General features: G+C 51.7%; 1 protein-coding gene across 2 annotated transcripts in view; it reads left to right on the top strand.

Moving 5' to 3' along the window:
• The first annotated feature begins 8689 nt into the window (after positions 1-8689).
• The window catches only part of LOC105476426 (FXYD domain containing ion transport regulator 6), a 39504-nt gene continuing 35272 nt past the window's right edge, over positions 8690-12921 (top strand). Inside the window, exon 1 of one of the 2 annotated variants that reach the window (XM_011732383.2) lies at positions 8690-8901. The gene's annotated coding sequence lies outside the window, so the exon portion shown is untranslated. The remainder of the gene's footprint in view (positions 8902-12921) is intronic. The other variant, XM_011732381.2, reaches the window with a different exon arrangement.

Raw genomic sequence — 12921 nt, 5'->3', positions numbered from 1 at the left:
AAACAGACCCCTCTCTCAGTGGAAGCAGTGGCAAAGCTTCATTGCAGAAGAGCACAAGGGAGGAGGACCTATTGCTGAGGCCATCTTTGGAAATATAATTGACCACAACTTTAGAAGCACTTTCCAGATTAGTCTGATGTGCTCAAGGTCTGTGAACCACGTCCCGGGAAGTCTGGTCCCACTTCCCCTTTCTCCTTCCTGTCGGGTGATGAGCAGCACCTGGCTGCCCCCAAGGCTGATGGGAGACTAATTATTGATGCATCTTGGTTTTCTCTGTCTATATCATTCCTATCTTTTGCATTCAACAAATAAGCATCACACACCCATTATATTGACACTGGGGGAGGGGAGGGAGAGGGTTAAAAACACCAACCAGACAGCTTTCCCATCCTCAGGTTACTTGCCATCTAAAAGTAAACAACTTAGCTAACTCTTGGGGCTGAGTCATTACATCCCTTCTCCTGATTCCTAATTAGAAAGTTCCAAACTAAACTTAAGAAGATAGCTGTGCATTCTCTTTTTAACAATGTGCCAGGAAGATGTGGAAGATGTGTTTCAGGGCTCTATAAATGTTTAATAATAAATTATAAGTGGCCAGAATAGTGAGTGTTTTACAGCCAGCACCTCCCACTGGCCATATCTAAGGTCCTTACAAGGTCTAAAAAGTAAAAATCAATAGAGATAACGTTATAAATGGTGGACATCAAACATGCCTCTGGTCTGAGGAGCAATTACACTAACAGTATCATCAAAGAGATCATTAAATTACAGGAGGACTGGGAGTGTGGAGAAGTCAATGGACCCAGGAGTCCATTAGAAACAGACAAGAGAGGCAGTGCCTCTATGGCCACAGTGGTCTGCTGACCTGCCTAGCGCTCCACTTGGGCACCCAGTGTCATCAGAAATGAGCCGCTTCCCCAAGACAGGCCAGGCACAGCCCTGGGATGCCAGGCCTCCGGCCACTGTTATACCTTGCTTGGAAGAAATGCAAGTTTGTCTACAGGCACTGAATTTTCCCTACAGGGAAGGTCCTTTCTACCCTCTTGGCAGTTAGACTGCAGGCTTCATGTGACTTCCTTATAAACAAGTTCAGTGATCTACCAGCCCCAAATCATTTTTATTGTTTTCCTAAACTCCAGTTCAGGCTTTGGGGTGGAGGCGGGAGTGGGAGATGCCAAAGAGAATAAGTGGATTCGAATCAGTCTTATTTGCCCAGCAAACATGATTGGGCTAGTGGGTTATTGTCTAGTTGCAAAGCTGTTCTCCAGACTGAACGGAGGTGCCTACTGGGTCCCTACAATTCCTCCTTGCTTAAAACCTCAGCTACAGCCTCTGTTCTGAGCCTAGAGCCAGTGGGCTGGAAGAAAGTATATGATGATAAACAGGTGCCTCTCCCCACGAACGCTGGCTCCAAGCACTCGGGGGGGGGGGGGGCGGGGAGTTCAGGCGCCTGCTTATGCTAACAGGCTGTCAGCTTCTCTGTGCACCAGGAAAGCAGAAATACGAAGCTATTCTGGTCTTGTCTAGGGAGCCATTATGTCTTGAATTTCCAACGTCATTATCTCCAAAGGGCAACGTTGCTCCGTTTTTCTCCCATTTGCATTCACCGGGAAAAGACAAATGGGTGCATATTTGCAGAGACGAGGGGCTTGGGGGAGGAGTGGTCATGTGCTCTGATGTGGATCACCAACAGCTTCTGGAAGAGGCGTGTTCATAATTAGAGATCGGCACCTCGAGGTGACATTTCACACTTACAGGAGAAGTTTAAGTTAATCAGGCAGCAATTGGTTCTCTAGACTAATTGGATTGGGGTGGATTTTTCACTTAGAAACAAATCTCATCCGTGTCTTGGCATGCCTTGAATCATGCTTTTTCCTTACATATGCTATGGTTTTCCTGCAGGAAGACAGAGTGAAATTTTATTTCAGACTTCCCTCACTCTGACTGCCTTTGCTTTCTCCTTTTCCCCAAAATCAAGATCCTGGTATAAAGGTATCTAAGTAAGGAAACGGACTGTGCAGGACCCATTCTACAAAGAGAGATGCTGGTGTTTATGCTTCTGATGTGCGGGCACGTGTCAGGTGTATGTTACTGGGCTGCAAGTGGCAGGTCAAGGTCTTTTAGAGGAGAAGCACTTGTGCTGAATTTCTGCTTTCTCATGGTGAAAGCCTGTGCTCCCCAGCTGTTCCAACCCACGTACATCAGTTAGGCTTGTATTGGATATATGGAACAGAAAACCAGCTACCGTCGCTTTATGTAATAGGAGTTGAATTTGCTCAGATAACAAGAAATCTGGGGTGAAGCCATTCGGATATTTGTTGATGGCTCTTACAGCTTCTCGTCCTGCCATCCTTACTCAAATACTTATTTTCTTCATGGTTACAAAATGGCTGCTTCACCTCCAGGCATCACATCCGTGTTTCTGACAAACAAGAAGAATGAGGAGGAGGAAGACAGGAAAGAACAAAGGGCTGAGGGCAAAAGGAACATACCACTGTATTTTTCTTGGAGCAATTCTGTTCCAATCTCCTTGGTTAGAATTGGTCATATGGGCACCTAGAGTTGCAAAGGTATCTGGGAAAGTGAGTAGTTTAAACTGAGCACATTGCTGCTCAGTTAGAAAAACGTTCTGATAGAAAGGAAAAAGAAGAGAATTGAAGCTGGCTGGGATCAGAGCAGTGTCTGCCACCCTATCCCTACAGCTCCATGCGTAGTCAGAGAACACCTGCTTTTCATCCCCCAGGTCAGTGTGAGGGTTGCCTGCTCTTCCTTTGGAGTCCTAGCCTGGGAGGTCCCCAGGACTCACCATTGAGGAGAAGGCCTTCATTTGGAAATGATCACAGCCCTGTGAGGCTCACTATCCATCTCTCCTTTGGCTGTGGCCTCGAGCACCAACTACTTCCTCCCTTCATCTTGGCAAGAGAAAGCAAAGCTAATGAATTTCACAAGTGTGGTCTAGGCACAGGGTATCAGTGCTCAGGGAACCAATTCTGAAGACTCCCTGAAGACTTATGGCTAAGACCTTTGGTTAAGCCGGTAGGTTGCTGGCTGGAGATCAAAATTAATGTGGAGAAGTTGGTTGGAGCAAGACCAGGCAGGGTCCTTCAAGTCAACAACTACAATTCACTTAAATTCAACAAGTTATAAATGGGTCACCGCACACGATAGTGGGGTCTATAAGTGGAGTGAGAGGCCAGGTCTGACCTTTAGGAGTTCTCATTCTATTAGGGCAGCAGACACATGCAAGTAAACATAGCAAAGTTCAGGCTATGATAAGTGCAATTATAGACGTAGAGACACAATGCTGTTAATTACAGCATGGATAAGACAGCTTTCATTTTTAATAAGGTAATATTTGAACTTAGCTTTGCAGCGTAGGTAGAATTCTTGTAAGTAGAGAAAATAAGCAGAGGATGTAGAGGCAGAGGATGTTTCAAGCAGAGAAAACTACGTAAACAAAGCTTTGGGGGTAGGAAGCAGGCAGCATATTTGGATAACTGCATGGCTCTTTTGGTCTGGGATACGGCATTTACAAGGATTGGAGTGACGAGGGTGATGGGGGAAATAGGGCAGGGAGTGGGTCGCGAGATGAAGCAGGAGAGGCAGGTGGGTGTCAGGTTGTAAAGACTGAATATCGTGTTAAGAATTTTGACTTTGGCCGGGCGCGGTGGTTCATGCCTGTAATCCCAGCACTTTGGGAGGCCGAGGCGGGCGGATCACGAGGTCAGGAGATTGAGACCATCCTGGTGAACACAGTGAAACCCCGTCTCTACTAAAAATACAAACAAATTAGCCGGGCGTGGTGGCAGGTGCCTGTAGTCCCAGCTGCTCGAGAGGCTGATGCAGGAGAATGGCGTGAGCCCGGGAGGCGGAGGTTGCAGTGAGCCGAGATTGCACCACTGCACTCCAGCCTGGGCGACAGAGTGAGACTCTATCTCAAAAAAAAAAAAAAAAAAAAAAAAAAAAAAAAGAATTTTGACTTTAACTTGTAGAAAATAGGGAGCCACTGAAGTTTTGAATCACATTTGTATTGTGGAAGATAACTCTACCTAGAGGTAGGGGGACTGCAGCAGAGTCACCAGTGGGAATCTGGTGTCAGAGACCTGACCTAGAACAGGAGTGGTGGGCAGGAAAGGAGGCACTGGGGGAGAGGTCTGAGCGTGGCATGTGTTTTGCAGGGTAACTGGATTGGGGGCAGTGCCTTTCATAAATACAAGGAAGACATGAGAGGGAACAGCTTCAAGATGTGAGAGGATGGATAGGGAGTGGATTGGGAGGATGGATAGGGAGTGGATGGGAGGATGGATAGGGAGTGGACTGGGAGGATGGATAGGGAGTGGACTGGGAGAATGGATAGGGAGTGGACTGGGAGAATGGATAGGGAGTGGATTGCGAGGATGGATTGGGAGTGGATTGGGAGGATGGATTGGGAGTGGACTGGGAGGATGGATTGGGAGTGGATTGGGAGGATGGATTGGGAGTGGACTGGGAGGATGGATTGGGAGTGGATTGGGAGGATGGATTGGGAGTGGAGTGGGAGGATGGATTGGGAGTGGAGTGGGAGGATGGATTGGGAGTGGATTGGGAGGATGGATTGGGAGTGGATTGGGAGGATGGATTGGGAGTGGAGTGGGAGGATGGATTGGGAGTGGATTGGGAGGATGGATTGGGAGTGGATTGGGAGGATGGATTGGGAGTGGAGTGGGAGGATGGATTGGGAGTGGATTGTGAGGATGGATTGGGAGTGGATTGGGAGGATGGATTGGGAGTGGATTGTGAGGATGGATTGGGAGTGGATTGTGAGGATGGATTGGGAGTGGATTGGGAGGATGGATTGGGAGTGGATTGGGAGGATGGATTGGGAGTGGGCGGTGCTGACTCCCTGGGATTACTTGCTTGGGTCTCCTGGGGAGAGGACTGGCCTGGAGATTGTGGACTCATCAAGCCTAAGTGGATGGTAAAACCCACTAAACGATTGTGGATTTAGATTGTCCAGAAACTGCATAAAATGACCGAGGACTCAATACAGCTGCTTGAGGGATAGGCTGGAGGAGTTTGACAAAGAAAGGTTGGGGAGAGAGGAAGGGACCCAGAATCAAGGAGTGGTTTGGAAGTGAGCAGAGCTGTTTCAGCTGAGGAGCTAGGAAACAGTTCTGTCCTAGGGGTTGGGGGCTTGGCATTTGGCTGAGTGGGGAGGACACACATTCACACCTGTGCAAAGCCAAGTGGGTATGCATGGACACAAAGTAGCAGTCAGTGGGCAAGATCGGCTCACTTCTGCAGCCCCACCCCAGGAAGAAGTGGCGCCCCAATTGCCTTCTGTGTCTATCTAGAAGGGATATCTGCCAGGAGGGACGAGGTCTCTTCTAAGACTCCTGGTCTCTCCCCTTAAACTTCCCCTTTGGGCCCTCCGTGTCCTGTGTGACCAGGACACAGGCGGTCACTCTGTGACCTGTCTGTGGCTGTGTGACCGGGGCACTGACATGCGGAAGGGTTATTTTGCCACAATACAAGGGGACCGGGGCAAGTGCTCTCCAGATGGGATTTTAGCTGCCCAGTTGTGAGTTACTTAGCCCAGAGCAAGCTTCAAAGCATAGAGCAGTCCCTGATGCTCCCAGCAGTTACACTGTCCTCTCCAACTCCAGGTCTTCCCATGGTTCCAGTTCCGGGGGATGGAGAGTGTTTCAGGAATGGTTTCCATCCTTTCTTATCCTACTTTCTCCATGGCTGTGCGGCCCTGCCCTGGCTCTCTCTTTGCTCCTTGGACTTGTAAAGAAGCAGGATTCTTTAGTGGGGATTAGTCTTATTTCTCAGCTTCATGTTAGTGCTGCCCCCCAACAGCCCCCTGAACCCTGACTTGCAGGGTCCACCAGGAACATCCCAAACCAGCCTCTCACCAATTCTTGCTCAGAACAGTTTTCTTGATGCCCATCAGCGGCTTCCCAGGATATAAAAGCTGGAATCACCGGGAATTGTTGGGCCAGTCCCACCCTGGCTCCTTCCATACCATACCCCTCCTGCCTCAGGGCTTTTGCACATACCTTCTGTTCCAGAGGCAGAATCATCTTCCCACCCTGACATCCCAATTCTTGGCTCTTTACCTCATCTTCTTAACACCTCCTGACCTTTCTCAAGGGCTATATCTTCAGGGCTCTGAACTATGCTTTAATTATACGTTTATTCATGGGAACATTTGCTAACTCTCTATCTCACCCAGGGACCACACCTTTCCTCTCCACAGTATATCCCCAGATCTTGGCCCAGGTCTCAGTGAAGAGTAGCTCCTCCCGTCCATAAATGGTTGAAAGAATGGAGCAGCTGGTGACCTCTTTTTATGAATGCCCACATTTTTCACAGGGGATAGATGTGTTTCTTTTCCTGCTAGAAGGGAGATGTGACTCACCCTAGAACAAGCTTGTGTGCTGCTTTGTAGCTGTAACACCCCAAATTCTTCCAGCAGTACCCCTGGATGGAACGTGAAGAAGCACTATTTGAGAGTCAAGCCATGGCAGGTTCTCATGCACATTTAACTCCTGTTATCACTCTGCAGCCTGGGCTGGTCAGCATTAGGTAGGGGGAGCTGGGAAGTCACTGGGCCAAACACTTCGGAACTCTCTGGCTGGAAATGGGACTGAACCAAAAGGTGCCTTTGCTTTGGAGTTCTGAACTATCCTTCCCCAAATAGGCTTGCAAAGCCTGGGCTTGACGTGTCATCACTAGTAGGTGCTCTAAAAAGCAACACAGAGAGGTGGCCAAAAGGCAGGATTCAAGGTCATTTGGAGGGATGAATGTACCTGCCTAAGGACATGGGCCTAGAAAGGGATGTGTGTGTGTTTTTTTTGTTTTTTTGTTTTCTTCTTTTTTGAGATGGTGTCTTGCTCTGTCGCCCAGGCTGGAGTGCAGTGGCGCGATCTCGATCTAGTTTCACTGCCAGCTCCGCCTCCTGGGTTCACGCTATTCTCCCGCCTCAGCCTCCCAAGTAGCTGGGACTACAGGCGCCCGCTATCACGCCCGGCTAATTTTTTGTATTTTTAGTAGAGACGAGGTTTCACCGTGTTAGCCAGGATGGTCTTGATCTCCTGACCTCGTGATCCACCCGCCTCGGCCTCCCAAAGTGCTGGGATTACAGGCATGAGCCATCGCGCCCGGCCAGGGTGTGGTTTTAAACCTGCCACCTAGAACACATGAAAAGGGAAAAGGACAGTCGTAATGCTGTCCTCAGTTTATAGAGGAAAAGACAGGAACGGAAGGGTTAGGCATGCAAATGGGCAAGATTTGAGTCTGGCTTTGGAGAAGGAGCTTTAGCATTCACAGGAACCCCAAAGACTTCAGGACTGGGCCAGAGTGGCATCCATGCAGCCAAGTCCCATGATTAAGGGGTCAGAACTGTCCCCCCAGGAGTCTCCCTGAGGGGATGCTCTTTGGGTACTCTTTCTTATTAGCTATTTATGGTTCCTTTACTGGTTCCAAAGCCTTCTTGAGTTCATGTATATTTCCTGCCTTGGGGTTTTGAGACCTGACTATTTATTAAAATAGTTCAATCATCCAGGGCAGAGCTGGAAGAGACTTCAGGATCATCTAGTCCATCTCCCTAATTTCACAAATGAGGAAACAGACCTAGAACTGGGGGCAGCAAAGGCAGGGCTGGGTTTCTTCCTAGCAGTACCCATCATCCCTGGCTTGAGGTTTGTAAGGAAGTTCTCCGTGGCCCTACCTAGGTTTGGACAATCACAGCCTTTCTCAGTAGCCACCCCTCCACCCCGCCCGGCCATACACACACCTTGACTGAGGCTGGACAGCCTCCATCTCAGCATGGCTCCTGGCTACTGACACTTGTGTTTCTTTGGTTTCCACCGGTACCTGGCCACTGTCCCTTCCTACAAGCTCTGCCCCAATAGTAAGAGCCAATTTCTAGAGCACTCGCTATGAGCTAAGCCTCCCATGAGGTCAGTCTTCTAATCACCACGTTCCCACGTGAGGAAATAGACTCAGGAGCTGATTGCAGAGATGTGCTCCAAGCCGCGTCACAGGCAGGGTTGCCGAGCCAGGATTTACATCTTCACATTCAAAGTTCGTCATTGTGAATTTTGACTCTTGGGGACTGGGCTGCCGATGGGGTGGTACTGCTCCTGGCAGGGCCAGAGTTGGATGGGGCTTGAAAAGGGGGTTCATGGCAGCAGATCTATGGTTCAGGTGAGGGCCATCCCCCCAGCTCCCCACCTGACTCTAGCTGAAAATGACAACTACAACTGGAGCTGGCTCCTGCGCCCACGACACAGCCATTCATGCTTTTGGTGCACATTCCCCTTAATTACCAAAGTTCCCAATTAACGTGGGCTGCTGTGTCTGGTGCTGGGTTATTTTCTCCTATTTTTCCGTTCCTCGGAGTTTACTATTGCAGAGAGACACCAGGTCTGTCATTGTGTCTGTCTTGCTCCCTTCCCACCCTAACCAGAGGGAAACCGAAAAGCAACAGCTGATGGCAATCTGCTCCGGCGCTTGCACGCCCCCTCGGCAGCGGTCTCCTGTTGCTTCTCGGAGCTTGACTGCCCTTTGGAAAAATCTCTCCGCCCCCCGAGAGGAGAGGGGAGCAGAGGACGCGCGCAAGCACGGAGCGGGAGGACGGGCAGGGAGAGGAGGAGAAGGGGTTTGCGCGCGGCCGCTACCCAGAAGCCTGCGGACGGCAGCACGGAGTGGGCTGTCCCCGCGCCCCGCCCCGAGCGAGCCCCCCGCCCCCGCCCCCGCAGGACGCGCCTCCCGGCCCGCCCGACTCCTAGGAGGAGGGGAGGCGGGAAAGCAGCTCAAGCCTCACCCACCGCCCTGCCCCCAGCCCCGCCACTCCCAGGTTCCTCGGGACTCGGCGGGTCCTCCTGGGAGTCTCAGAGGGGACCGGCTGTGCAGGTAGGCGGCTGGGGAGGTGGGTAAAGTTGGCTCCTTTTTTCGAGGAGGAGCGAGGCTCACTGGGGACCGATCTCTGGAGCGCCGGGAGCGCAGGGTTTCGTTTGTTCAGTGGGTGTGTGCGGACCTCCGCGGTCAGCAGCGCCGCGGTCCCCGCCTGGGCAGCGGGAAACCGGGCTGGGGATGTAAACAAGGAGATCGGCGTCGGAAGAGAGAGCAGCCTCTAGGAGAGGCAGGCTGTGGCGCTGGGGGTGACGCTGGTGGCTGGGAATTGCTCTCGATACTGCCTTGAGCTTGGGGTCAGGGTTTTCAGGAGAAGGGGAAAGGGCTGCGCCCACCCTTTTATCCATGAGGAGTTTTCCCTTTGTTACTTGGAAGCTGTGGACAGTTGGGGGAGCGTGGGGAATTACGGACGAGAGCGTGTGGCTGGGTGTGAGTGTGGACACATGAGCGACACAAAATGGAACTTGCTGGTTTGGTGCTTGGGGAAGGTGGGGCTGGGCGGTGGGCACTGGATGGGGGCGCAGGGAAAGAAGGATTCTAGAGCTCGAGGATTCATGAGAGTGCATCGTTTTTTCCCCCTCCTTCTTGTCTATGCATCCAATCCTGTTTCCTTTCCGGGGGGCCCTGGGGTCCCCCATTGCCCCCTTTCCCCAGCAGGGCTGGCCCTGGCAAAGCCTCCGCTATTGTGTCTCCCGGGCTTCCGTGGAGAGTTGGGTGTGCAGCCTGGGGCTCCCAGCGCTGGCTTCTGGCTCTTACAAGTGGTGGCTGGTAGAGGAGGCACCCGAGGGTGGGAGCTGGGAGCAGCCTCGCTGGAAACATGGGCCTGCCTCGTCACCTGCTGCAAGCCTGCACGCTCACGGGACCGTGGCTACTGGAGGCTTCTCCCCACCAGTGTGCCCTCTGCCTCCACTTCCTTTGTCTCCGTGGCTTCGTGCTCTCAGGCTGGGCTAGGATTTCCAGCTTTGAATATGGATCAGTGGGCATCTTAGGCCCTCTCTGAAAGGAGCCCCCACTGGGGAGCCAGCCACCCTCATATTACGGATGTGTATGTCTATGTCCGCAACTTAGCCTTTTGCACGTGACTTGCCTGGTGGTTGCTATGGAAACTCCTCCATTTCTCAGCCTCCCTCTTTCTCCTGCCCATTCCTCACCTCCATATCTCCTCCCCTCCCCCCAATATGGTTGCCTAGATACTGGTTATCCCTGGCTAGGAGACCTAGATATCTGGCTCCTACACCCAATTGCAGTGGCCCCCTTACTCACACCACCCACTTCACACACACTGCACATCACCAACACCACAAACACATACAGACATATACCACACTACGAAATCAACACACCCTCACACTCACACCACACATACACATACATCATACCTATACACACATATACACCAAACACACTGCATATATACCGCACCACCACACACCACCTCCAATGCTACACTGACACCCTACCCTTGCACTGTGCATGCACACACACACACACACACACACACACACACACACACACACACTACGTCTACATAAGTCTCAGGCTGGGCTGCGGCAGGGGAGAGAGAGGGCAGTTTCTTTCCTTATCCAGCCACCTCCCTAGGGGTGTAGAGGGGAAGATGTGGAGGCTCAGGAAGCCCAGAAGGAAAACCCTAATATCTCCCTAGGAACCCTGCAGAAGAAGATGGAGGAAAAGGCACTGCCAGATTCCCTCAAAAGAGGAGCCCCTTCCCTAAACCTGGAAGGGAAGGTTGGATAAAGATTGGGCGCAGCCCTTTTCCCTCCTCCTCAAAGCCCTAGTCTGGAGCTCCAGGTGTTAACGAGAGCCAGGCTGGGCACCAACCAGAATTTCAATCTCTTCACTGCCGCTGCTCTCTTCCCTGACCCAGAGAAAGCCTGAGGCTCTGGGAGCCATCCTCACCAGCAGAGGATCAGGCCAGCGCTGGGACCATCAGAGGCTCTGAGCCCCCACAAAGGAGAGAAGGAAAAGTGGTTACTGTTCCAGGAAAGCTGAGGAGGCCAGACCAGGGAGGTAGGAAGGGGAGGGAAACCAGAAAGAGGCAAGGAGAGGGGCCACAGGAGTCAATAAAGTGAAAGTTAGGGCTACCCACCGTTGCCTGGGGTTCAGGCCACCCTCTCTTCCTGGCACGTTTTCCTGCTTCCCGCTTGGCTCCTCCAACCAAATCTGTGCATCTAGGAGAGGAAGCGGATGTGCAAAGGGCTCTAGGCTTGCCAGGGTTCTCCCAAGATGTGTGGCTTCTACAGTTGTTGGAAGGTAGGCTCCTGGGGGAAGAATTTGCTTCCTGGCTTCCATTGGATCTTCAGACTGACCTGACGACCCATTTCATTCAATCATTCAAGGAACTGTTTTAAGTGTCTACTGTGTATTAATTGCTGGGGACATGAAGGTGAGGAGGGAGACACAGTCCCTGACATTGGAATCCTAGGTTTCTCAGAGCTGGAAGAGGCCTTGAGGGAGCATCCAGTTGGAACACAGTGGGGGAAACTGAGGCTCAGCGGTCACATGGCCAGTAGCAGCTGAGGCCTTCTAACTCCTCAGCTAGGATTTCGGTCTTCACATTGCCTGTCCTGCATCCCTTGCTTTCTTTTCTCAGTCACCATCAGAGATGGTGGGTCGATGGAACACTTTGGAGGGAGAGCCTTTGGTCAGCTGGTGACTGGGACGCCCTTCCAAAGTGAGGGTCCCCTAGTGGGCGGGGACAACTGGGGAGCCTGCTTCACTGCGTTTTCTTGGAAGGCGAAGCTGGAAGGTGTGGCAAGGAGAGCAGGGAGAAGGGGCAGTTCCTAGACCCTGGAAATTCCCCGACAGCCTTGGGGGAGTCAGCCCACCAAGATCTCCCCTAAATAAGAGCACCTCCTCTCTTCCTGCCAACCTTGTGGGACTTAGTCAGCTGCCATCTGGATGGCAGACTGTGCCAGGCAGCCCCCCAAGACTCACCTTCGAACAAATCACCTTCTGAGCACCCTGGAGGAAGCAAACCATTCATGAAAGGCACAGCTTGAAGGAGGCAGGGAGCCTGAAGTGGAAAGGCCGGGTTCCAGCCCCAGCTCTGCCCCTGAGCTTCCACGCTACTCACAGGCAAATGCATTCATTGCACAAATACCCCTTTGGATGCAAACTGGGCTTCTAGTGAAATCCAGAAATGGCTTAGACTGCTCTTCAGCAACTGAAAGCCTTTTGGATTTTAGACCTGTGTTTCTGCATCTGTCAATAGTGGGGTTTAGATTCATGATTTCCAAGGCATGTCTTCTTCTAAATTTGTGTGGATTATACAGTCTTGAAAGAGATCCGTTTTCTCTCCAGGTACCAAATAGTACTCATTTCACAATACAAGGCTGCAGCTGAGCTGAGCAGGAAGGGGCTGGGCTCAGGTTACCCTGGAGAAAACCCCCTTTTCACCCAGTGTGGCGGAAGGTGACCAAGAAGCTGAAACCAAATTTTTTTCTTTAGGGCCAAGGGAGCTGGCTCCTCCTGGACGCTGTGGTCTACCTGGCCTTTTCTACCAGGCTGCACACTGGGTGGGTTCTTTAAATAGTTATTCTCTGGAGAGGACAGGGCTGTCATTTTGGTGGTCCAAGAAATCTTCTCCAGGGAGAACCCCTGGCCAGCTGGAGAGTTGCAATGAGAGGGGCCGGTCGGGAACACAGTGCTCTGACACTGTCCCTGATGAGAGGCAGGACATCTCTGGCCGAAACAAAAGCATGGAACCAATTTGGCAGCATCATCTCTGCTCCAGAATTGGGGGAGGGAGAGGCCCTGACCTGGGAAGGGATGAAGCCAGTTTGGAGGCTGCACAGGAACATGTTTGTTACAAAGATGTGGGAGGGAGCACACAGCCTGGGAAGGGGCTGGGGCCCCACGGACCAGGCTGGGGCCATGGGAATAGGGCTGCTCCAGCTCAGAATATGTGATGTGGGCAGAGAGGGCCAAGGATGAAGGGATGTAGTTAGAATGACAGTGACCCCCAAGCAGCTGGAGGACAAAGCCAGGCCCGTACTGAGA

The sequence above is a fragment of the Macaca nemestrina genome, chromosome 12 (genome assembly GCF_043159975.1).
Source record: "Macaca nemestrina isolate mMacNem1 chromosome 12, mMacNem.hap1, whole genome shotgun sequence".
NCBI classification, from domain to species: Eukaryota; Metazoa; Chordata; class Mammalia; order Primates; family Cercopithecidae; genus Macaca; species Macaca nemestrina.
The sequence above is the reverse complement of the archived record's forward strand: the minus strand, read 5'-3'. Positions and strand labels throughout refer to the sequence as shown.